The 26,814-nt window shown below is 40.0% G+C and overlaps 1 protein-coding gene across 2 annotated transcripts in view; it reads left to right on the top strand.

The window, feature by feature from the left end:
- The window catches only part of LOC145293824 (uncharacterized), a 484,189-nt gene that overhangs the window by 28,990 nt on the left and 428,385 nt on the right, over nt 1–26,814 (top strand). The window lies entirely within an intron of this gene.

Genomic DNA, 26,814 nt, shown 5'->3' with positions numbered 1-26,814 from the left:
CAGTTTGTTTCAAGTCTGCTAACCAACAATGTGAGTTTGGCATGGGTAGACTTGAAACGAGCTTTAGATAATTATTTTGGAGTTTAGGCAAATCCTACCAAATTTATGAGGGAGTTGGCAAATATTAGACAGGGTAGGAGCGAAACTCTGCAGGACTACATGCAGAGGTTAGTGCGCTTGGCTGAAGGTTCGTATGGTAGCCTAGATACGAACAATGTAGTAGTATAAAGCCAAGTGATAGGTTTCTTCATCGAGGGGCTATATGACAGAGAAGTCAAAATCGCTGTCATGAAGGAGGAACCATCGGACCTCAAAGTAGCCTATGAAAAGGCCCTAATCGAGGAACGGTGGCAAACCCGTATAAGAGGCAATGTCCGAGAAGAAGAACCTATGGAAATTAATTATAGTAGACGCCAGAAGAACGTAGAAGCGATAGGGAAAAAGAGATTCCCAGAACCAGATAGGGGGCATGGGAATTATAGAGGATTTAATGGGGGACTTGGCTTCAAGGCAAGAGAAATGGAGAGCCCTTGGGATTAAGTGTTTCAATTGCGGCAGAAAAGGCCATATAGCCAGGAACTGCACTTTCCCTAAGTCGGGAAACGAGCCACCCCCACTCGCAAGATGCCCAGCGAGAGGAAGGGGGGGTGAACAGACGAAGATAGTAGGACATATGGGCGCCGCTAATTGCATCCCTATTAAAACAGAGAAATAAGTTTAGAGCATTAGTAGACACTGGCGCAGAAATTTCGGTAATAAAAAGTACCGTGTTAGAAGGGCTCAAACAGAAGCCTGAGATAAAGAAAATAGAGATGAATTTAAGGACTGCAAACGGGTCACCTCTCTTAGTGCAAGGAGTGGCGCGTTTGCAGATTAAAGAAGGAAGCCAGTACATTCGACATGATTTCGTAGTGACGGAAAACCTAAATAGGAATGTCATATTGGGCCGAGACTGGCTCAAGCAAAATGGTGTTAGAATGTACTTTGATTTAGGAGCAATCCGATTAGGTAGCGAGTACATTGCGCTGCAAGAAGAGGCTCATATTTCTAGTATAGTTAGATTAAGACATGATGTCACCCTGAAACCACAGCATTTACATGCGTGCACAGCTCGTGCCGGAATGAAAAACGGTCAGGGTTTAGACTACAAAGTAGTACAGATAGATAAGGGCTTCCTAAGTGATTTAAGTGGTGTATCGGTAGCGAACACAGTAGTCACAATAAAAGGTAGGAAAAGCTTTCCCTTACTAATCATGAATAGTACAAATCAGACAGTAAAATTAAAGAAAGGTTACAAGATAGGTAGATGTAGAAGAACAGAGGTAGTGATAGCGATATCAAAGCCAAATAAACAAAGGAAGTCAGGAAAGAAGAGTAACCTCGACGGCATAAAGGTGCCGGAGGAATTTAGGAAAGATGTAGATAAAGTCCTGCGATGAAACATGGATTTATTCGTCACAGAGGATAAAAACTTAGGCCGGACTGACACAGTAGAGATGAGGATTGATACAGGAAAAAACAATCCCATAAAGAAAAACCCTTATAGAACACCTCTCAAGCAGCGGGAGGAAGTTAATATAGCTCTAGACGAAATGCTACAGGCAGGGGTTATAGAGAGGTCAAACAGTCCGTGGAGTTTCCCGATAGTACTAGTAAAAAAGAAGGACGGAACGAAGAGGTTCTGTGTAGAGGGCCCTGAACAAGATAACAAAGAAGTATGCCCGAGCGCTACCAGTAATTGATGATATACTAGCTTCGCTTGGGTCAGCAAAATACTTCTCAAAGTTGGATTTGAAATCAGGATATTAGCAGGTAAAGTTGAACGAAAAGGATAAAGAGAAAACCACGTTCACCTGTCATAGAGGACTGTTCCAATTTAATGTAATGCCATTCGGACTTGCTAATGCTCCAGGAGTGTTCGAAGAGCTAATGTCCGTAGTATTACAGGGACAGGAAGAATTCGCCGTGCCTTATTTGGATGATATTTTAATATTCTCCAAAACAAAGAAGGAACATGTTAGGCATATAGAAAAGATGCGAGGTAGCTTACGTAAACATAACTTAAGGTTAAAGGCGGCGAAGTGTGAGTTTTTCGGCAAGGAAGTGCAATATTTGGGATTCCGAGTGAGTGAGAAAGGTATCCAGCCGGATGGGGACAAAGTTAAAGCGATTCAAGCAATTTCGACCCCGACCACTGTGAAGCAGGTTCGATCCTTTATAGGCATGACATCCTATTACAAGCGGTTTATCAAGGATTTTTCCGTAATCGCCGAACCGTTAATTTGGTTAACTAGGAAGCATGCACGTTTCTGTTAGGACGATGCATGTCAATCTGCCTTTAATCGATTGAAATCGAAGCTTGCAGAGATGGTGCCGTTGGCATACCCGGACACTAACAAAGGATACAGACTATACACAGATGCCTCCGATTATGCGATCGGAGCATCCTTGTCTCAAATGGTCTACGACCCAGAGGAGGGTCGGGAGATAGAGAAACCCATTTATTTTCTATCTCATAAGTTGTCAGATACCCAGACTAGATGGTCAACGATAGAGAAGGAAGCATATGCGATTCACTATGCCTTAAATAAGTTGAATCACTACTTGCACAGTGCTACGTTCACCATCTACACGGATCACGGACCATTGGAGTACTTGCTGAAATCTCCGATATAGAATAAAAAAATACAGACGTGGGCTTTGAGTATGGCTGGCTATGATTGCACCATACAGTACCTGAAAGGAAAGGATAACGTCTGTGCGGATCTCTTATCCCGTGCGGTAAATGCGAGTCGGGATGAAGACGACCCTCTAGTAAGAGGGTCGTCTTCATCCCGGTTCATTTACCGCACGGGATAAGAGATCCGCACAGACGTTATAGATGATAGGAATTACATGGTGAGTGCGATAAACTCGAATCGTTTTGAACCAAGAGAGTTTGTATCGCATAAGGATGACGAAGACTCACCAGTAGAAAGCGAGCGTCCTACACTATCAGGTTTGGATATATGTGAAGAACAAGATGCCGATAGTCAGATCGTCGAATTAAAGAAATGGATGAGGAGCGGTAAAACGTCCAAGATGGAAGAAAAAAAGTGCATTATAATGGACGATATCGTATATTATTTATCGCAACCCGACGTCGATCCATTAGTTAGATTATATATCCCGTCACATTTGAGGATGAAGGTATTGAATCAATACCATGATGAGAATGGTCACATGGGTGTGGAAAAAACGTTCCACGCCATTAAACAGAAGTATTTCTGGCCGGGTTTGTTCAAGAAGGTGAACGAACACATAGGGAAATGCGTCCTATGCCAGACCAGAAATTTGAGGAAGCAACAACCTCAAATGCAGGAGACCGACATGCCTTCTTTTTCTTTTGCTAAGATTGCATTGGATATTTCCAGACCCTATCCGAGGACTTTGTCAGGCAATCAATACATAGTCACGTTCATCGACATGTATAGTGGTTGGCCTGAGGCTTTCGCTGTGCCTTATAAAAAGGCAGAGACAGTGGTGCATCTCTTAATTGAGGAAATATTTCCCAGATTTGGTGCACCATTGCAGTTACTTACGGATAACGGACCGGAGAACGTCAATGGGATCATGAAAAGGGCGTTAGAAGAGCTTAATGTTGATCATGTAACCACCTCATTTTACCACCCGCAAAGTAACGGGAAAATAGAAAGATTCCATAGGACGATGCATGACGTACTAGCAAAGAAAATAGGGGACAATGACCGTTCGTGGGACATGTACTTGAACCAGATGCTGGCTGCTGTAAGGTTTCATGTCAGCGAAACAACGAAGTACTCCCCCTATTACTTGCTCTATAATAGAGACGTTGTCTTGCCGTTAGACAACATACTGAAGCCGCGTAGAATTTACTACAGGGAAGAGGATCATGAGATCGCTCTGCAGGACATGCATCAGACCTTTACATTATTCAGAAACAATGTAAAGAGAGCTAGGAAGAAAATGATAGATAGCCACCAACATTTAGGATCCTGGCGTTCTGGTCGAAATTTTGTACGATATGCTGCCCACATTTTAAAAAAGTAATTAAAATATTAGTCTCACATTTAATTAATTAGTCAATTAATTAAAGGGCCGAGGTAGTGGAAAATATTGAACAAATCGACCAATTCGGTAAAACGAGTAAAGTTGCAGCGTATATTTCGCTGTTAAGTGCGGACGATGCACTTATACCGAAGGGAGACCTTGTGCTTTCTTGTGTTGCTATTTTATTTTTTTTTATTATTTTTTGGTTATTATTCTTTTTTTAATTTTTTTTTTGTGTTTGTATGGAATCCATCGAAAAAATTGTGACATTTAGAACATTGTATTGGAAATATCGATGGACCGACAGACGAAACAAGATTGAAAAAAAAAAAAAAAAAAATGGTTAATGGAGGGGTGTTATGTAATGGATGGCTGGAACCATCCAATACATAACTGAAAAGAAAAAATTTCTTTAAAAAAAAAGATAATAAAAGATTGGAAAGATGGGCATCGAATAATCGATTGTCCACCAGTCGGAACGAAAAAATAATTACGTCGTAAACAGAGAAATCGGACAACGATTTTTTTTGTTTACAAAACAAGGGAACGTGACATGCCTTGTAAGATTGGAATGTATATAAAGCTAGCATGAGAGATGGATTCACGTGTATCAATAAAGTCAATAGTCGGTCAGCTGAAGAGAAATCGGTCACGATGTCTCTAGGTCAAGAGGCGGCGAAAGATTGTCAAAACGTGACCAGCAGATGCGTGCTCCCTTATCGATAGCAGTGTGATCGACAGATAGCATGGAGTGGAAAAAAAACAAGCGAAAAACAAATGCTAATATAAGAGGTGATTTTTGGAGTCCAGCAGAATAGAAGAGGAGGAGAGAGAAGCAGAAGAGAGAGAGGAGAAAAGAGAGCCGCCGATAGGAGACGTGCGTTGTCGAGAGCATAACGTTTCACCCCCCCCTCTCCATCACTGAAATGAACAGTAAGCCACACTGTTAAATTTTGAACTTTCAAAAATCTCTATGTAAAACGAGAAAATAATTTCAAAACAAAATATATTTTTATATAAAACGTCTTGATTTGGTATGCTGAGTTATGTCTGATCTTTGTGTGCATGTTAATTCTCTTTTAGTCAGAATCGTTGTTATGACAAGCGGATGACAGCTAAAGAAAGCCAAGAGAGAAAAATGCACAGTCAAGGGGGAAATAACTCTGCCGTCTTAGCCGTTACCATAACAACCAGAAAACTAAACAACATAGACGATCAATAAAAGACGGCTAATTGGTTTTGTTGCAGCGGGGAACTAACTAACAACGACCGTTCCCAACCTAGGGGTCCTGGCGCTATATAACATGTGTACAGTAATACAAACCCAATTATTCTTATATTATATTATCATATTCCATAAATGTTTCATTTTTTTTAAATTTTGATATATGTTTATACAATCTTACTGTGAAAAAACGTTTTATGTTTTAAAAAATCTGTTTTGTTACATTGACAAACTTAAATTATATTTTGATACATTTGTTACGATGAGGGACCAGATTAACGGAGAGTGTCAACAGTGGCCCATTCTTCTCCGTTTTTCGAGTTCCTCGACATTAAAAGGTGTCAAAATCGGCATCAAGACGAAGTCGAATATAAAAGTTTATAATATGGTTTTATTTAACATAGCAAGAAATAAATTTTTATTTTGACATATTTTTTATGTGTGTGACTATTTAACACATGAGCAAAAAAAAATAATAATAATAAATGGATAAATCATCCCATGTTTGTTAGAATGTGAAAATGTTCTGGAATTAAGTGTTTTGGCATAAATGCCATGTTTGTAACTTGATGTATAGTCGCTAGGACTATATATTTTTAAGAGTCTGATAGGATTTTAATGAAAAGCAGGAAAGAGAAATCTTCCTGTGACTGAAGCAGAACGTCATTTTTATAGGAAAAGAATATAAAATTTGTTGTTTTAATCAGTTTCATGAATATATCTGATGCAACACAAAGTTATATATTTTTTCTTTTGATAATTAATCCAGGGAAATTTATAAACTTTACATGCAAGGCACGCAAAATCATATCGTGGTTAACGTCAGGAGACAGAACGAGGTGTAGTGCTGGTCTATACTGAAAGGAAGATCTGACTCAACTAATTGGGGTTCGACTTTTGATTGGGCACTAGCCTTTTTTATGTGTGTTGATCGGCTACAGGAGATAGTCAGAAAATTATTTACAAAAATGCGTTTTTTTCCAAGCACCGATTGGATGAAAAGTCAATACCTTTGTCACCTTTGTGAAGTGCTTTCAACACTATCCGTGGCAATTATCAAGTTTTGCTATTTATGGTGGAATATTTGCGTGGGTGTAGATAACAGATGTACGTGCAACCGGAACGCTCCTTGTCCAGCCACTCTGGCGTTAGGGCAGGTCGATTTGCAACTTTTTTCAGAAAATCAACATGGCACTGGTGATGATAGTTGGGATTTGATGTGATAAGAACATATACCAAAAATTAGATTCTCATCTTGAACAGAAAATTGAGCATTTAATTGTAAAAATCGTGTAGAAAAATGCTGAAAAATCCTTCATTTTCATAGCATTTTTCACAACACTGACTTTGAAATTTCACTATTTTTATAAAATATTCAATTAAAATTGATATATTTATATGAAATACATTGAAAGAAAAGTATATACATGAATTATAGTTTTAATTATGAATCACAACTAGCAAAATATCTCAACTTTTACTGCATTGATTAAACAAAAATTGTAAAAAAAGCTAATTAGCAACAAGGTCTTTTAAATTTCACAATTCAAAATGATATGTAGAGATGTGTTACACAATATAACAACTTGACACAAGTTATTGAACCATGTCCTTTAATTTTTTATTACATGCAATAATATAAACTGTTATAATAGAACTAAATTGTTTTGTATACTTTCCTTTCGAGGATAATGAAGGTCTAATTTGCTGGCACGATGACTTTGTAATAATGTGTCTATGTCTTGCTTCCTGCCCATATACAACTTTTTGAGAAAAATCAATCAAATTTGACCAGTATGTGGCTGCAAAATTGATAGCAGTAATCTTTTCATTTTTTTTTTTTTTTGAGTTGTTCACTATTTCTGGAAAAAACAACAAAAAAAAAAAAACAATTTATTTGAAAACACTTATTTTTTTTTTATATTTTTGCGATGTAATATGAATAAAACTAATTATTGTTTGGTTAAATTAAGAAAACTAATAAAATTTAATGGATAAATATTTATTTACCTAATGGACAAAATTGTTTGAATATGCCCCCTTCTCTCACATCCAATTCATCTGAGTTTATCATCAATATTATATTTTCCGGAAAGTAGTGCAAAAGCACTATATTTTGAACTGTTTAAAACAGTAATTTGGATTTCAGTTAACTGTTTTGTTCTCTGAATCATATTAAAATATACTGTTGTTGATTAAAAAAAATATTGTCGGTTTTGATCTCAAACCAACTAACTGCATACACAAATACATAAATTTGGCCAAAATGTTTAATTTATCATAGTGTTTAAGGATAGACAACTCTAGTCCATAAACACTTGTGGCTTATGTTAGCCATCTTCCTTGATTCAATGGCCCAATTTTCTAAGTTAACTTCTCCACAAGAAATGCCAACAGCATACTCAAAAAGTAGCCTCTGGTCTTCACACTTAAATTATTTGTTTCTTCTGCTGTCAGATAATGATGATTGGGAGGTACACTATTTTTTTAGAATTCCACTTGAGGCAAATCTTGGTAATTATTGATACAAAGTTTCCCTAAAGGACCAGTAAATGTTAGGCTTTTTGTTGTTCCATCAATTAATTTAAAAATTGCTGTAAATGGCTGTTCTTCCAGTGGAACCTGAAAATTGGAAAATTTGCATGTTTAATAATAGAGCCAGATTACATAATAAATAACAATGTATTATTTTATTTTCCACAAAAAAGAAACATAATTGCAGGTGAATTTATAGAATTAATTTTACCTCCTTGTTAGGAGGACAAGTGCAGATTATGTGCCTTGTTTGACAATTTTCTGTCTTGCACTTTACTGCAAAGTCATCACATCTCAAGACAGAAAGTTTACAGCTACAAGAAGATATATCAAACAGTCTGTCTAGCTGTTCCTTCATTCTTTTCACTTTGATTGCTGCAAGAGATTTTCTGTCAATCTGTTTGGTGCTCTTATAGCAAAATATATTGACCTTCTGTCCTATATAATGTTACCTTAACAAGGGCAATTGTGGATTGATTGATTGCCGAATACTAATTATTTCCTTGGCAATTAACTTCACAATCTCACAATTTTTTAAGTGGGGATAACTGTTTTCGAGGTAATAACTAAATTGGATGACTTGTTGTGAAGTTGGGGATGCTGTTTCATCCAAATGACAAGGTGGACCAGCAAATTTTGTGAACCACGGGTTAAAACTGAATGTGGTGCTTTTACTGACATTCTAATCTGAAAAGTAAAATAAATAAATGGATTATAACTGAAGGAAACTGTATTAGGCTATCTTCCAGTTTCATACGTAAAAAAATAAGTGCTAGTTATAAGAAATAAAGAAAAACTTTGTAGTTGAAGAGAGAGGATCAAACCAAATCAGAGGCATAATAGTGTTTTTAGCAGATTTTAGCTCCGCTCTCGATAACATGAATTTATCCATTTTTGCTGTAGCTGTGCCATTTTAAACGAGTGTTTAGAGTTTGAAAAACCAGTGCTTGTGCATCTATGTTACTATGCTATTTTTAATAGTATTTTCAAGTTAAATTTAATTTTTATGAAATTTTTGTTTATTAAATTTTTAGGTGAAAGTACAGAATAGTTACAATACAACCTCCTTCCCATATTAAGAATGGCTTTCTAAATAACAAAGTTATTTTAGCGCAATAATGCACACATTACGAAAAACCTTTAAAGGAGTTTCCTTATTCACTCGTATTAATGTTTGTGGGTTATCTGATTTTAAAACTATAATTTTAGAAGAAAAACACTGCTTAAAATTACTCCCTAAAAATAAAAGAAATTAGAATTTTACACTAATTTTCTGCAAAGTATGTTTTATTAAGTAGAAAAACTTGAAAATTTATGTGCTTATGTTTCGTAAAGAATGTGTAGAATAAAATTGTATGGACTATTTTTTTTTTGTTGTTTTAATATAAAGCTGGAGTATTAGCATATTTTAATAAAAATTGCAAATATAATTTGATATGAAATATTAGGTTGATGCAAAAACAGTCATTTTTTGACGTTCAAATGAACGTCAAAGAATGACATTGTTTTTGTGTAACCTAAATTAAAAAAGATAAAACAAATATGTTTAAATTCATTGCAGACACTTGAAATATTGTAATATATATTTTAAACAAGTCTTGGATAATGTAAAGTCGAACAGAATGAAAGAAGAAAGCGACCACGTGTCTGCGCGTGTTGTCTTACCTGCTGGGAGGATCACAGGAAGGGCAGAAATTAAAAATGGCGGCTGTGGTTTTTGTAAGATTATTGAGCGATGACGTCACCCCTCTCGTGTATGTTCAGAAGATCGGGGACAAGGTGTCAGCGTCGACCTCTTCCCCACGCAGAAATTAAATGAGACGCTGCCGGTCATCCCAATATATATGGACGAAACACTGTGCTCAGCACTCCTCGATTCCAGGTGCTCCCGCACTATAGTATGTGCAGATCTCTGCTACACTTGGAGAAAGAAGAACTTCAGAGTGACTACCATCAGTGGAGAGACACGCACATGTTGCGGGGTGGGCAATGTAAACCTTCGGACGAAAAATGGAAACTCCGCTAACCTAGAGGCGCTGGTAGTGTTTGAAAAACCCCTGAGTTTTGACCTGCTCCTAGGATATGATGCCATCAGAGCCCTTGGTGGTGTCTATATAACGGCGACGGGGGCGGTACATTTTCAGGAGAAAGCCCCAGTGTGTGCTGTGCTAAGGATCGACCAACCAGACTTCAGCATCGAATTTGACAGCAAAAGAGGGCTTGGACTATGACCTTCACCTTCACCGAGGTGAACGATTTATATGACCTTCACCGAGGTGCGCGACTTGACACACAAAAATAAACCGCCTCTTAATCACCTGCTAACACACGCGTCACTGTAACGTCCAATGACAACAACAACAACAACCTTCTCACTCGACCTGCCTTTATACCACTATCTCAATCCCTTCTCTTGCGCATGCGCCTGTAGATTCCTGACAACCTCGAGACTTCCGCTTTTTATAAATTTTGTTGTCGCGCATGCCTATACAAGGCACAAACACGAGGGCGTTTGTTATGTTGGTAAGTACTACACTCCCCCCTGATCTGATGATCACATAGAGTGCACTCCGGGGGTGGCCTCTTAGTTCGTTAGCTTCTGCGAAGGGTGGTATTTACACTCTCGGATTCAGGTTCTGGTTCTGGTTCTGGGTGTGGTTCTGGGTGTGATTCTGATCCTGCCTGATCAGACGAACTACAACTACCACTCTCTTGCTCGGTGACCTCACTCATTAGCAGCTCATCATCTGATGATTCATCGCTCTCTGTAGTTGTGGGATGTACTTCACTAGCCGGGCGAAGATCGTGCACATGGCGTGGGGTTCCATCAACAAGGACCGACTGGTGGCTGACCACTCCAGATATTCGTCCTCACTTGAACTTGGTGGTGCACCGGTTTCCAGGGGGTCTAACCCAAACTGGATCCTCTACCTTGTATTTGTTATGACTCTCCTCGTCGATTGGTTGGACAGTATCAATGCCCTTTATCCTAACACGGTATTTGTGTATGGCATTGGCTGGTGCTGTTGTTAGTGTCTTCCCATCCTTTGGTGTGATGTTATACCAATATGTGGCCTCCATAATGGTGCATTGCTTTCTGGCAGCAATTCTCTTGATGCTGCGATGGCTCCTCTCAGCAATGCCATTCCCTGATGGCACATGAGCACATCGCAGTCGTAGTCGGACACCCCACTCAGTCAACAACTGCCGAACTTGGTGGCTACAAAAAGCAGCATCGTTGTCCGTCAATATCTCTTCCGGCGCACCTCGCTCAGAAAAGATAGATGACAGTTGGCGGACAACATTCGCTGAGTCCTGCCTGGTCATTTGCCGCTACACCGCAAAACGAGTGGGTCCACAGTCGATAAGGGTTCAGTGGCGTAGCTAGACCTTTTGCCGCCCGGGGCGGTAGTAAAATTTGCCCCCCCCCCCCGGCATTTGGGTTCCCGGAAAATTCGTCTATGGAAAATTCGTCCATAAAATTCTCCAATGGAAAATTCGTCCGTGGAAAACTCGTCCATTTTTGCTAGGTAGGAAAACTGGTCCATTATTATTAATTTAACATTTATTCTGTAGTTGCTTAATTTTCATACCTTGCGAAAATTAGTTCTACACTATCTAATTTTCCTAAATTTAATTAAATTAAAATTAAAATATGAAAACTGATTTTTAATATTTTTTATTCATTTGAGATTTTATCTGTTTTCCTTTTGTTTTAAGTAGATGGTGGGGGTTGCCCGGGGTGATTTTGTCGATCCCCCAGCTAGCAATTGTAAAGTTTACAAGGAGTTATAAAAAGTATGCTACAAAAACAAACATTTGATACTTTCAAAGTCTTAGCCTCATGAATTGGACAGTAATAAAATTAATGAATTCAAACTTTTGCATCTAATGTTATTTCCTCTTTGATGTCGGTGTATATACACCCAAATATCCAACTTTCTTTTCGCACCTATTCGATAAAAATTTATATGAAAGTTCCCCTTTAAGTATGAAATCTTTCTGAGGTCATTTTGTTTTTTTGGTGCTTGGCCGAAGCCTGGGCTTGACCCTATCCTGTTAGGTCAACCGGTCACTGAGTATATCTCCAGAAATAATTAATGCTTGCATTTTTTAAACTTAGTGATTGAAATGAATTAAAGCAATTTATTCTCAATTAATGGAAATTTTAAAACTCCAAACTGTTAAACTATTTATCAAGTAATCATTTACAATTGCGTTTGGAGTTTTCAAAATTTCCATTAATTGAGAATAAATTGCTTTAATTCATTTCAAGATCGGTTTTTAATGTAGAGAAAGTTCAACCTAGATTAAAACAAAAAAATTGCCTCAATCTTGAAGGATATATTATATATATATTTGTTTATATATATATGTATATGTATGTATCTACATCTATGTATGTATTTATGTATGCATATATTTATATTATATATGTATATATATATACATATATGTATATATACATAGGTATTTAATTAATTATTATAGTAAAAAAATAATTATGACAGCCCCTTTAAGAAATTCGTTTCTTATCGTTGAGCACTTTCAGTTGAATTAAAAGTCGGTCAATTTAGCTTGTGGTACAAAAAAAAAAAAATTCTTCGTTTCTTTTTCTCTCTTAGTTTCCCCTCTCTGTCCTGCTCTAAGTAAATCTGTCGACCTAGTCCACAAATTCCAAAATTTCATCATGACAAGTTTCAAGAAAAAATACACGATTAAACCCGGTTCTCCAACTTCCAACGTAGACCCCTACTACCATGTCTCCTTCTCCAACATCAGGGGTCTACGTTCTAACCTTCCAGAGGTTGAAACCCAATTACAGGAGACTAAACCAGACCTTTTATTTTTAAGTGAAACTGGCATTGGACAGGCTATTTCCCTAGATGAGTTTGCAATTACAGGATACTCTAACTTAACTTCTAAATCTGACCCCCAAGATCGCCATGGGCATGGAATATGTGCCTATATTAAAGATAGCTTTCCATGTGGGAGGGACATCTCCAGGGAAGATCCTAACTTACCCTATATGTGCTTCCGGGTTGCTTTAGCTCACACTACTGCATTTATATTTACTCTCTATCGCCCCCACAACAGCGGAGTTACTATCTTTCAAAGCATATCTGAGAAAATTGACCAAGTCCTTTCTACTTATCCTTCAGCTAACATTCACGTATGTGGAGACTTCAAAGTTCACAACGTCGAATGGTTGACCCACTCAAACAAGACCGATGATGAGGGGAGGTTCTGTCATGATTTCTCCATTGCCTATGACCTCACTCAGATTGTTCAGGAACCTACCCGTGTGCCCGATAATGACGGCCAGTATGCGAGCCTACTAGACCTTTTTCTCACAACTTGCCCTGAACTATGTTCAGTTTCTGTTCTGTCGCCTCTTGGATCTTCCGACCACTCTGTTGTATCAATTAAGATAAAAATGAAATGTAATAAGTCCCCAGACGTACCACTTCATCGTACAGTATATCGATACACTAAGGCTGACTGGGATAGCTTCCGTACATTTATATCTGATCTACCTCTGCATTCCATGTTTAAAAAGGATGTGTCCTCTATAGTATTAGACCTAACTGAATGGTTAATTGTAGGTATTGACCATTTCATACCCTCTAAAAAGTTTCAGCAAAAACCTAACAGCCAGCCATGGTTCTCTCCAGAATGTGCTGCTGCCATTGCGCACAGAAATCACTTTTTCCACTGCTTCAAACGTAATAGATGTATGGAAACTGCCAGCAACCATTGTAAGAAAGTAATAAGGAACGCAAGAGAGTTGTATGCTCAATCTGTTAAGTCCAAAGTAGCTGAGCAGCGGCTTGGTTCCCACCAGTTTTGGCAAATAGCAAACAGAATCCTGAACAGAAGCGTGTGCTCCATCCCAACTATTATCAATGGACCTGAGGTAATCTCGTCAGCATCAGACAAAGCCAAACTCTTTGTCAAGAACTTTGCAGCTAATTCTACCCTTTGCGACCAAGACCGCCAACCCCCAATATTTCCTCCTGTATCAGAAAACACGCTATGTGATATACGTATATCTGTACGTGATGTTGCCAAGCTAATCAAAAACCTTGATTCCAGTAAAGCAACTGGCCCTGATGGTATTCCAATTATAGTACTCAAAAAACTTCAACCTGAACTAGCGCCCATACTTACAAAACTGTTTAAACGTTGTCTTAAGGAGAATAGTTTCCCATCTCCCTGGAAAATCTCATCAGTATGCCCTGTATTTAAGAATTCAGGTGATCGCTCATCCCCCTCTCAGTACAGGCCAATAAGTCTCCTGTGCGTCATGAGTAAGTTGCTAGAATCTGTGTTAAATACAGAAGTAATCAAACATCTCAACAAAAATAACCTTCTTAGTGACACTCAATATGGTTTCCATTCTGCTAGATCTACAGCAGATGTCCTTACAGTTATATCTCATAGGATTAGCAAATCTCTCGACGGTGGCAATCTTTCTAGGGCAATTGCTCTTGACATATCTAAAGCCTTTGATAGGGTATGGCATAAAGGTTTACTTCATAAGATCGCTAGCTATGGTATAGCTGGAAAAGTCTTCTCAATTATTAAATCATTTCTTTCTGATAGGTTCATAAGAGTAGTAGTTGAGGGGCAAAAATCAGAAGCTCACAGTATTAATGCCGGTGTCCCTCAGGGATCCATCCTGGGCCCAACTCTTTTCCTGATCTACATTAATGATCTTCCAAATCATATCCTTACATCATTTGTAGACATTTATGCTGACGACACTACCATTTATGGTACCACATCTAAGACAGTAAACGAGCAAGTACTCTCCAATTCTCTCTCCTCTGATCTTGAGCATGTAGTACAATGGGGAAAGGAGTGGCTGGTTACTTTTAATGCATCTAAAACCAAGCTTCTCTCTTTACATCATCAACATTTTAATCCACATTTGTCATCAATTGAAATGAATGGCTCTCGTCTTCAGGAGGCCTCAAGTTTTGACAAGCTTCTGGGCTTGACCATTACTCCTGATCTTAAATGGAACACGTATATCAAATCTGTTGCCAAGGCCGCTGGAAAAATGGTGGGATCTTTCTATCGATCCAGTAGATATCTCACTGCTGATGCTATTCTCTATCTATATAAGAGCCAGGTACGTCCAAGGATGGAATACTGTTGCCACATCTGGGCAGGAGCTGCTAGAAAGGATTTGGCCTGCCTTGATAGAGTTCAAAATAGACTTCGTAGCCTCGTAGGAGATGTCCTTTTCTCCTCCTTACAACCTCTATCTCACAGAAGAGATGTTGCGAGTTTGTCTCTGATGTATCGTTATTTTCATGGAAAGTGTTCAACTGAGCTTCAATCTATGGTCCCCCCTCGCCAAACTTTCACAAGAAACACTCGTCTAGCTGTAAACACTATCAATAATTTCCCCCACTCTTTATCTGTGCCTAAACCTAAACATAGATTCCATGAACAAAGCTTCTTTCTTAGAACTGCACGCCTGTGGAATTGTCTTCCGTTTTCCTGCTTTCCGGCTGACTACAATATGGTTGTGTTCAAGTCTAAGGTAAATAAGTTCTTGATGAGCCGTTCCATATTCCATATGTACACTCTTTAACCCTTATCCTTGAGTGGCCTCTGGGCCTTGATAATGTGGTGATGCCTTTGTAAAAAAAAAAAAAAAAAAAAAAAAAAAAAAAAAAGATCATTGTATAACGATTTGATTACTGTCTGTCTGACGTAATGAACATTTAAATTAAAATGTTTAAAATTCAATGCTATTTCACACGGTTAATGGTAGCCAAATTGATACGGCCTCCGCTAATCGAGCCAGAGATGTCTCGTGTCGCGGAGTTCGAATCGTTCGACTGGTAGTAATCGTGACACCCTGCACTGAAGAATCCCGAAAGGATGAAACACTAGTGTCTGTAGGTATTTAATTAATTATTATAGTAAAAAAATAATTATGACAGCCCCTTTAAGAAATTCGTTTCTTATCGTTGAGCACTTTCAGTTGAATTAAAAGTCGGTCAATTTAGCTCTTATGCGTAGATCATCGTATAACGATTTGATCACTGTCTGTCTGACGTAATGAACATTTAAATTAAAATGTTTAAAATTCAACGCTATTTCACACGGTTAATGGTAGCCGAATTGATACGGCCTCCGCTAATCGAGCCAGAGATGTCTCGTGTCGCGGAGTTCGAATCGTTCGACTGGTAGTAATCGTGACACCCTGCACTGAAGAATCCCGAAAAGATGAAACACTAGTGTCTGTAGGTATTTAATTAATTATTATAGTAAAAAAATAATTACATATATGTATATATATATATATATATATATATATATATATATGTATATATGCATATTTATATATGTGTATGTGTGTATATATGTATATATGCACGTATGTATGTATATATGTATATGTATGTATAAATATATGTGTATATGCACATATATATGTATATATGCACATATATAGTTATAAAATAAATACGTATTTATTATAATGCTCCCATAATGTTGAGCATAATGAGAGCCAAAAATGGCAAACGGCCGTAAGCGAATATAGCAATGGTCTTGTTTAAAATTAGATCTTGTGTACAATTAGAGCTGAGGTCGGTTTGGCAACGACTGCCGATTGTTCCCATTTACTTGCCTCTCCACGAGGGCAGAGTTAGACACAAGGCCGGTTTTTAATGTGGGGAAAATCCAGCAAATCTTACGATCGCCGCAGGCTGCAAAGACTGTTGCTGTTTAATTTTTCAACATTTTTCAGAACATGTAAAGTAACTGCTTTCTTTGAAAGGTTACATAGAGAATTTATGCAATTTAAAAAAATTGTTTTACAAATAAAATAAATTTACATCGTATTTTGAGGTTATTCTCATTTTAGTTTTAGTGATAATTTAAAAATAATAAATATTTATAATTAGTACCAATAATGAAAAATTAAATTAAAAATTTAAAAGAATCGGTTTTGGAATCGTAAAATAGGGACACATTTTTCCGATTCCGATACCTCCAATACTTCAGATTTTTACAAACTTTCGGTATAAGCTTTCAGATTTTTTGTTAGCTTTTATATATTTTTTCTATTTTTATCCTCTCAAAATGCCGCCCCTGACATGTGCTGCTCGTAAATAAGAGACACATTTTTCTGATTCTGATACCTCAAAAATTTCCGATTTTTTACAACATTTTCAGTATAAAATGTCAGATTTTTTGTTAGATTTTGTTTATTTTTATTTATTTTTTTCTACTTTCTATTTTTACTCTCTTAAAATGCCGCCCCCTGACATATGCCGCTCGCAAAATAGGGACACCTTTTTGCGATTCCAATAACTACAAAAGTTCCCATTTTTTACAACCTTTTCGATATAAAATTTCAGATTTTTTGTTAGCATTTTTTTCGATTTTCCCCTTTTACCATCTCAAAATGCTGCCCCCATGCCGCCCCCCCCCCGACGCTCAGAAATTTTTTCTGATTCCGATACCCCCCAAAATTCCGATTTTTTACAACCTTATTGGTATAAAATTTCATATTTTTTGTTAACTTTTGTTTATTTTTATTTATTTTTTCTACTTTCTATTTTTACCTTCTCAAAATGCCGCCCCCTCAGGTGTGCCGCCCGGGGCGGTCCGCTCCCCCCCCCTCCCCGCACCCCCCTAGCTACGCCAGTGTAATGGTTAGAAAGGGCTTACAACTGTAATGGGTAATATCCATCGCTAATCGTTGCCACACATGCTCAACTTCCAATCGCCCCTTCTGCCATTGCTCAGGTGCAGGATCGATAGACTGGCATGCCTCACAGTGCTTGATGATCTGCCTGACATCCACCCTTGTCACTGCTGGGTCCACACGCCTCGCAAAATACAAAGTTCTTTTGATACCTGGATGTCCACTCTGCACATGAATTCTTTGTATTTGGCATGAGCTAATCGCGCCAACTGCACAAGATCGAGCAGTGAACTCCACGCCTGTCTTCACAGCTTCATACTATTTGTGAGGCACACGGGTTAGTTGGTCTGCACGATTACAGTGTGATGCCATGAGCGTTACACTCACCGACAGGTCATACTCTGATACCAGTCTCTTCAGGGTGTTTAGCCTCCGCCGGATTAACATCTCACTGGCTGCCTTAGTACGGACTCTTGTTCGTCCCGAGAGAGTGTCGGACACCCAGTGGTAGACGCAGAGAGAATCCGTGTACAAGTGTAACTTCTTCGACTGCCATTGCAGTGCCAGATTTAAACCCTTCACAACAGCATCCAGTTCCGCCAGGTTGATGTGTTGAGCATCATTCACGGGTCGCAGCCAGCATGCGTCTTCAATTATATTTCCACGTTGCTCCAATAACACTCCCAATGCCAAAGAACTAGCATCAACCGACACATTCACAGTGTCTTCATCGACACACCATTCTCCATGGGCAGGATCCTCCTTGTTAACTCTCTCTAGGGTTTCTGTCGTCATCAGAGTTAGAAGAGCATCATCAGATACATCATCCCAACCTGTAGTTACTAAACTTGCCCTGCGTTTGATGACGCCCACAGCTGCTCGGAGCCAGCCACACGCTGGTAAGTGACCAATAAGTTTCCCACACAAGGAAAAAATAGTCCGCCACGTAATAACATCAAGGATGGTTGGAATCTTACTGTCACGCCTCCATCGTAAGGTACCGTCTTTCCCGCAAACGTCCAATCCTAATACCCGTGCTCCATCCCTCAGACGTTCGGGATCCTTGCACTCCAACCCGAATTGAGCTAACTTTTCTCTGACGTGCGACGCAGATTGTACGTCTTCATTGATGTACACATCATCAATATAGGCCGATGTTGCGTCCTCAGTGGTCTTTTCCTGGGACAACACTGCATTTACGATGGTCTTCATGATTTGCGGTGCCACATTCAGCCCAAAGTCAAGCCGAGTAAGGCAGTATCTCTGACCCCGGAACCACACTGTCTGGAACGGCCACAATGTCTCATCCACTCGCACCTACAAATAAGCCTTCCGCAAGTCTACTATAGACACATTGGAGCCCTTCTGGCGCTATTCTCTCAGCTTGCTGGCGCACACGTCAGCATCGGCAGTGTACGTCTCAATGTATCTATTGAGTTCACGATAGTCCAGCACCGGACGAACTTTTGATTTGTTATGCTGGACTACCGCCATTAAGGGAATCAGACCCTTGGGTGGTCCCAGCTTGTTGGGGTAGGGGATCAGCCATCCATCCTGGATCCATGCCTCAAGTTCCTTCTCGTATTCATTATGGGCCTCGTCGGGTATCGAGTACTCTGCAATGCTATTCTTGAGTTCGGTTGGCGCCCTTCCTTCTGTCCACTTCCATGATGCAGTCCATGCTTTTTGGTGAGGGTCGTAGTCCACCTTAAAATCAGGGCAATCAATGTGAACTGCAGCACACACTGGGGTTTCTAAAAATCGCACAGTCCCATCTCTTCCGATAACCACTCATAACCCCCAGTGCCTTAATAGCATCATATCCCAACAGTACATCGAATCCCAGCAAATCCCCTCGCATCACCAGCACATTAATGTTTGCGGCCACATCAGAGTCTGTGTGGACTTTGACAGTTCCGGCTCCACAGCAAGCTTGTGTATTGCCACCTATTGTGGTTACTTTGATGTTCTGCTTTGTCCAGTTTCGACACAACTTGGCACTCATGATGGTGTGTGAGCACCCGGAGTCGAGAAGAGCTGAACAAAGCACTTGGTCCACATACATATTTATTGTCGGTTGCGCCTCAATTAAATCTTGTCTAGGGAACAGGGCGGCACTGACATCCTGCCCCCTGATGCATTTCCCGCACAATTTTGGGATAAATGTCCATAACTACCACATTGGAAACAGCGCGGGCGCCCGCGCCCCTTGTTAGTACAATTTCTTGTGATATGGCCTCGCTGACCACAGCAGAAACATCTTCCATTGGTCGTGGGTCTCAAACTGGGACTCTTTTCAGCATTAGTCTTGGCTGCCTGCGCCATCATTACAACCGGTTCCCTCAGGTCCTCCTCATCTCTGATAATGGCTCGAGCGCGTTCTAACAAATGTTCCATGGGCGTTACAGATACGCTGGTGGAAGCCCTTAACAGTTGCTTAACATGGGTGGGTTATTATCGGTGAATGCGGTGCTTGTCACTTCAACCTGCAATCTTGCTGATAGACTTACCCGTGTGCCCCAGAAATGGTTCGACGCAATGAAGAAAGAAGCCGAACCAGGGTCTTTATGTGCTGCCTCTGTTGAGGAGACGGATAAAATCAAAAAGGTACACCATGACAGTGGACACTCCAGAGTGAGACGGACATATTATTTCGTACACTTAACCAACCCGTCAGTGTCCAAAAGCAAAGTAGAAGCAGTGGTCAAGGAATGCCAAATATGCCAGTCAATCGACCCTGCTCCCACCAAATGGCAGAAAGGTCGGCTGGAAGTCGACGAGAATTGGAGCCGACTAGGCATGGACATAACCCATTATGGTGCTCAGCACTTCTTCACACTGATCGATTGCAGACCCACGAGGTTTGCGATCTGGTGACTATTAACAAAACAGGACTCGGCTAGTGTCATCCATCAATTAGAGTCCATATTTTACGAGTGGGGGGGGGGCCACCTGAAGAGATTCTCACTGACAACGACACAGTCTTTTGCAGCGGAGAATTCAGGTGTTTCGTAGACGAGTGGGGGATCCGGCTTAGACACAGGTGTGCGTATGTACCAAGTGGCAACGATATAGCGGAGTGGTGCCACCAAAGTATGAAGAGATAGCAACAAGGAAGCAATGTATGATTGCAGAGGTGGTATATAGGTACAATACAACACCAGAGGATGACGCGACTGCTGAAAGTGCACCTGCTAATGCGATACATTGCTATCGAGTGCATGTTAAGGGCATTGACGCCTGCCTGCCTAATCAGAAGAAGACGCAAGGATGGTACAAGTTAGGGGACACCGTCTGGGTAAGGCCTCCCAATAACTGATGTACGACCAGTTTCAGAAGAGGACGGATCACCGGCATAATTAGTGAGCAGGCTGTGCTGGTTGATCCACGGCATGTGAGGGATGTCCGGCCCGCCCTTGATACAAACCAAATGGCGACCAGCGAAATTGATGAATCATCCGATGATGAAATGTGGATCCGACCTATGCCCCATTGCCGTGATGACATGGCTGAGAACCTTAGCACAGATGGCGATAGTTCCAGCGCCTCTTCTGAGAGCCCCAATGACGATGGAGCCCAGTTTGATGGAAGGACTGCTGGCAATGTTAATGGCGACAGGTCTGTTACCCCTTTTGAGAGCTCGGATGAAGATGGAGCGCAGCCAGATAGTAGGACTGTGAACACTGACCCAAGTAGCCCTGATGAAGATGAAGAAGTTCAGCTAATCCCCCTCCGTAGGAGTGCTCGTAACAAACGACCGCGGCCGCAATGCCACATGTGTGATCTTGAGGCCAGGTAGGGGGTGTAAAGTCGAACAGAATGAAGGAAGAAAGTGACCACATGTCCGCGCGTGTTGTCTTACCTGCTGGGAGGATCACAGGGAGGGCAGAAATTAAAAATGGCGGCTGTGGTTTTTGTAAGATTATTGAGCGATGACGTCACCCCTCACGTGACTGTTTTTCTGGCCGCCGATTGGCTGATGACGAACGCTTGGACAATAAAAGGAGTATGTTCAGAAGATCGAGGACAGTGTATATCAACTGCATCAGTGTGATTAGAAGTTCGACGTGTGTGTTAATCAACTGCTGTAGTTGTGAAATGAATTCAAGCTTTAGAAGTTCGACGTGTGTGTTAATCGACTGCCATAGTTGCGAAACCAATTCAGATAACCGTTACAGAGATGGTCCCAACGTTCGCTAAAACGAACTGTATGGCATAGAATCGAGGCTACCGAGAGTAAAGACCGATGAACATGACAGCGTGACGTCATTGCGAGATCAACATCCTGGTGCCTAAAGTTTTTTATGTTCAACCACGTGATCACACTAATAGCCAGAAAAAATGTGTTTCATTGCCCATTACATGCTAATAGCCATAAAAAATATTTTTCGTTGTCTGAAACATTATGTAAAAGAATACCAAAACATGAGATTCATTTATGAGAAGCGGAATACGGTCTCCATTCTTTATTGAACTCCAGTTCCATTCTTTCAATAATTGAAATGGAAAGAGAAAAAAAAGGAATTTATTTACAATGATGAGATAAAAAATAAAATAAAAAGTCAGTTAGTAACTGTCTCATCTCTGAATCTTTGGGGGGGGGGGTCTGACGACACGTCCAGATCTGGTGGTTTGAACTGTCGTATGGTTGCTATAGGTGCCTGTGTCTGGCACTCTATGGGGTGTATGTTTGAAAGGTGCCTGTTGACATTGTATACTCGATGAACCGTCCCTGGTAGGTTCCTGAGGAATTTCAGTGGAGTGCATCTCTGGATGTGCTATGCTTCTGGAGGGGATTACTCTAAGATGCTGTCGATTTCGAGGAAGAGTTTTTCCGGAGGGGGTCTGAACTATGTACGACCTTGGTTCTTGGTCCAATTATGTGACAACTGCATTAGACAACTCACCTGCTTCTTTATTTAACACACGTACAGGTTGTCCGATGGGCAGTCTGGGCAGCTCTTTTGTATGTTGATCATGGTACATCTTCTGTTTTTCTTGCTTCTGATACAGTCATTCCATTATTTTCTCCTTGTTAGCGTTTTGGTTGGTGCATTTGACTGAGATGTTCCCTGCTAACTTCCTTTGGTATATAAGCTCACCTGGTGAGGGAAGGGTATGATCTAAAGGAGTCGAACGCAAGCATAATAGTATCATATCCAAGTCATGACCGCTTGAGGCAGCTTTTTTTAATGCAGATTTCACTCCCTGGATACAGCGTTCAGCAAAGCCATTTGACTGCGGAAACTCAGGTGAAGATGTGTGGTGTTCAAAACTCCATTCTTTTGCGAATTGCTTGAAATGTATCGAGCTGAAGTGTGGGCCATTGTCACTTATCACTCTCTCTGGAATTCCTTGTTCTCCAAATATTTGCTTTGTCAGTTTAATAACTTCCTGACTGGAGAACTCCTTCAACACTCGCACAAATGGGAACTTGGAATAATAGTCCGCAATGAGCATAAAGTTGAGACCTTCAATGTGAAATAAGTCGGGAGCCACTATCTGCCATGGCCTCACCAGAATCTCATGGGGCATCAGGGGTTCAGCACTCTGCATTTTTTGGTGCTGCTGGCAATTGTTGTACTATGTTGTCGATGTCTTTGTTAATGTTGTGCCAAAAACGCAACTTTTGACTCGGAGTTTACATTTCTCCATCCCTTGGTGCCCATAATGTATTTTCTGTAATACCTCTTGTTGCATCGATTTAGGTATTATTATTCTGTTTGCTTTCAATAATATGCCATTTTCAATGGACAGTTCGTCTTGATAGGGCCAATAAGGTTTCATATTCTTGCCCATTTCTCTGAGAGTGTCGGGCCAACCTCTCAGAATAATGTCCCTCAATTCACATAGTGTGGCATCTTCACTTGTTGCTTGGTTTAGCTGAGCTAGCTTTTGGATTGAAAATTGAACAAAATCCACCCTCAAATCCAAGTCAATAGCTTCTTTAGCTTTTTTATTTGGTAACCTTGAGAATCCATCTACTAGTGCCATATCTTTTCCAGAGCGATATACAATTGTCATATCATACCCCTGCAAATGTAGTAGCATGCGTTGGAGGCGAGGTGGAGCTGCAACCAAATTTTTTAAGTTGATCATTTCCAAGGGTTTATGATCACTTTCCACCTGGAACGCACTTCCATAGATATAAGTCCGAAATCATTCGAAGCCGAAAACAACTGCAAGGAGCTCCCACTTTATGTTGGCATAGCGTTGTTCAGTTTCTGTTAAGGACTTGCATGCAAAAGCTATGGGTTTACCTCCTTGCAGGAGTGCAGCACCGAGTCCGTTACTTGATGCATCGACTTGGATAACAGTTTGCTTGGAAGGGTCGAAGTATGATAGCAACATGTCTTTGCAAATTAGATCCTTGATTTGCTGGAGGGATCTCTGGTGACTTTCTGTCCACTGGTATTCCACTTCTTTCTTTAGGAGATCTCTCAAATGTGCTGTGAGATCGGACAGGTGTGGAATGAAAGGTGCCATATATGTGATGATTCCCAACACCCTCTGCAGGTCGGTAGTGTTTGCTGGACTAAGTAACATTTTTATTTCTGTTACCTTGCTGGGATCAGGGTGCATACCATTCTGATCATAGATTGCGCCAAAAAAACAAATTTGTTTCTTATTGATGGCACACTTTTCGTGGTTGAAGCACAGTCCTTCCTTTTGAGCAATTCTCATTAGATTGTGGAGGTTCCTATCATGCTCCTCTTCGGTTTTTCCAAAGACAATGACATCGTCAACTAGCCCTAAGGTGCCAAAGCACTTCTCTAGAATCATGTCCATCCTCTGGGCAAACACATCCTGAGACATCGCCAGACCAAAACGCATCCGCTGGAAACAGAATCTTCCAAAAGGGGAGTTGAAGGTAGTCAACAGTTGTGAGGCTGCGTCTAGTTTGATGGACCAATATCCATTCTTAGCATCCAACTTGGAGAAATATTTTGCACCAGAGAGTTTATGTGCAAGTTCTTCCATTATTGGGGTCTCGTAATGGCATCTCATGATGGCCTTGTTTAAATCTTTTGGATCTAAACACAGACGGAGCTTTCCATTGCTTTCCGCACATAAACCAAGCTGCTGACCCATGGTGTAGGCTCGGTTACTTTCTGTATGATGCCTTGTTTTGTCATATTTTCCAATTCGGTCTGGATTTCCTCCCTCATGTGTATAGGGCATTTTCTTTGTGCATGTATGACAGGGGTGTTGTCTGGTTTCAGGACAATGTGATATTCACCCTCAAAATTGTCGATATTGTCAAAACGGTTTGGGTACATATTTACCAGATCCTGTGTTGAACGTATTGAGACTGATGTTTCCTGGATTGCACAGTGTAACGTTACCAGTCTCAGGTTTCTGATTGAAGGTAGTCCTATGATGGTAGGCCCTTCTGTTGTCACTACAAAGAATTTGATGGTCTTCCATGTTCCTTTGTGTGAACAAGCTATTTTAACAGATCCATGTTGGGTAATATGAGAACCATTATAGGCTGTTAGAACAGTTGGTTCATCCTTTGTTGCACCGGGGAGTAGCTGTCCTGCTGCACTTATTAGGTGTGGGAACATCTTCCGGAAGGTACGTAATGGAAGTATGTTGCCTCGGCTCCTGTGTTAACCTTAGCTTTCAGAAAATGGGTGCCTGGGAGGTTGGGAAGCTTGATTACAAGGTCTGTGAAAACCTCTGTCTGACTGTCGCCTTGTTCTTGAATAGAGTCGAAAGACATTTGTTCAAACTTGTTATAAATCCCTTCATTGTCCCTCTGAGAGGTATTTACCGAGTGCATACGGTTGTCATGTTTCCAGTGTTTGCACGAGTCCCTTTGTGCTTCTCCATGTCCTGGTTTATTATCTCCATCTTTCCATGTTGTGTGTGTCGGAAAACATCCTGCTGCATTTTTATTTTTGCTTGCGCAGACCTTAGCCCAATGATTTTGTTGTCCACACGCGGAACATGTGGTACCCCATACTGGACATTTTTGCCTCGGATGGGAGCCTCCACATCTGTTACACTGTTTGTACTTGATTGCATCTATTTCATGCTTATTCTGCTCTAGTTCAGCCAACTGTCTCATGTGGGTTATGGAAACTTCATGTGTCTTACCACAGTTTATAGCTTCCGGCAGTGTCAATTGTTCGCCTTTCACTAGAAGCTGCTTTTGGAGTTCTGGGTGCTTTGTTTCTGATATAACTTGCTCGATGAGGCGTTCCTCCATTTCCTGGATATCCCGAAACTTGCATTTCAATGCCTGCGATTTACACCGGGCCAGAAAGTCATCGAAATTCTCTGATTCCTTTTGATTATACTGGCGCAAGTAAAAACGAGCGATTCGGAAGTTTAATTGCGGCTGCAGTCTTTCCTCAAATTTTTCCCAAATTATTTCTGGATTATTCCTGTCGGCCTCGTTTTCGAATGACCAAGTGTTGTATCTTTTAAGGCCTTCTTCTCCGGACAGTAGCAGGATGTGGTCGACCTGTTTTTCCAACGAAATATTTTTAACTGAGAAGTAAAGATTACAACATTGCTTAAATAATCAAAATGCTTCGGTTAGGTCTGTGGACAACCAATTCATCAACAGTTCGTTAGTAACCATTGTATTTATTTATTTCGTTTAGTTCCAGACGATATAAATTCAGTCTTCCATTTATTTATTTTATTTATTTATTTTTTATTTTATTTTATTTTTTTAAATAAACTGATAGAACAAATGTACATGTATATGTGTTTTCCGTGGAAAACTTAAACGTCTGAGAACTTATACATATACTTCCTAATATATGTATATATATATATTTTTTTAATGACAGTAATGTGTGTATATATATATATATATATATATATATATATATGTATTTATTTATTTATTTTCGTTGCATTTGAAACACGAAAAACAATGCTTACTCACAGTTTGAAGCTTGGCACCAAGTATTACTTCTCATGCAGTCTGAACGTGGCACATTTTATTCATTTATTTATTTATTTTTTTTTTTTTTTTATTTCTTTTACTGTCGTGTGTATATAACAGGGACGACCTGTTCGTAAGGTTTCCCAAATGGGAAACACCACCGCTTGCCACCATGAAACATTATGTAAAAGAATACCAAAACATGAGATTCATTTATGAGAAGCGGAATACGGTCTCCATTATTTATTGAACTCCAGTCCCGTGTCAAACGGAAGTCAAGGTATATCCGAGACTTCTTTACTGAATAGTTCTTTAAGGGGAGGTAATGGTTCATACTATCACATTGTCCCTTGTGGTAATTTTATAAAGGTAATTCAAACGTGCATGTATTTTTTCCCTAAAGAG

Source organism: Euprymna scolopes, chromosome 15 (assembly GCF_053919585.1).
Source record: "Euprymna scolopes isolate OS-2025 chromosome 15, ASM5391958v1, whole genome shotgun sequence".
Lineage (NCBI taxonomy): Eukaryota > Metazoa > Mollusca > Cephalopoda > Sepiida > Sepiolidae > Euprymna > Euprymna scolopes.
The sequence above is the reverse complement of the archived record's forward strand: the minus strand, read 5'-3'. Positions and strand labels throughout refer to the sequence as shown.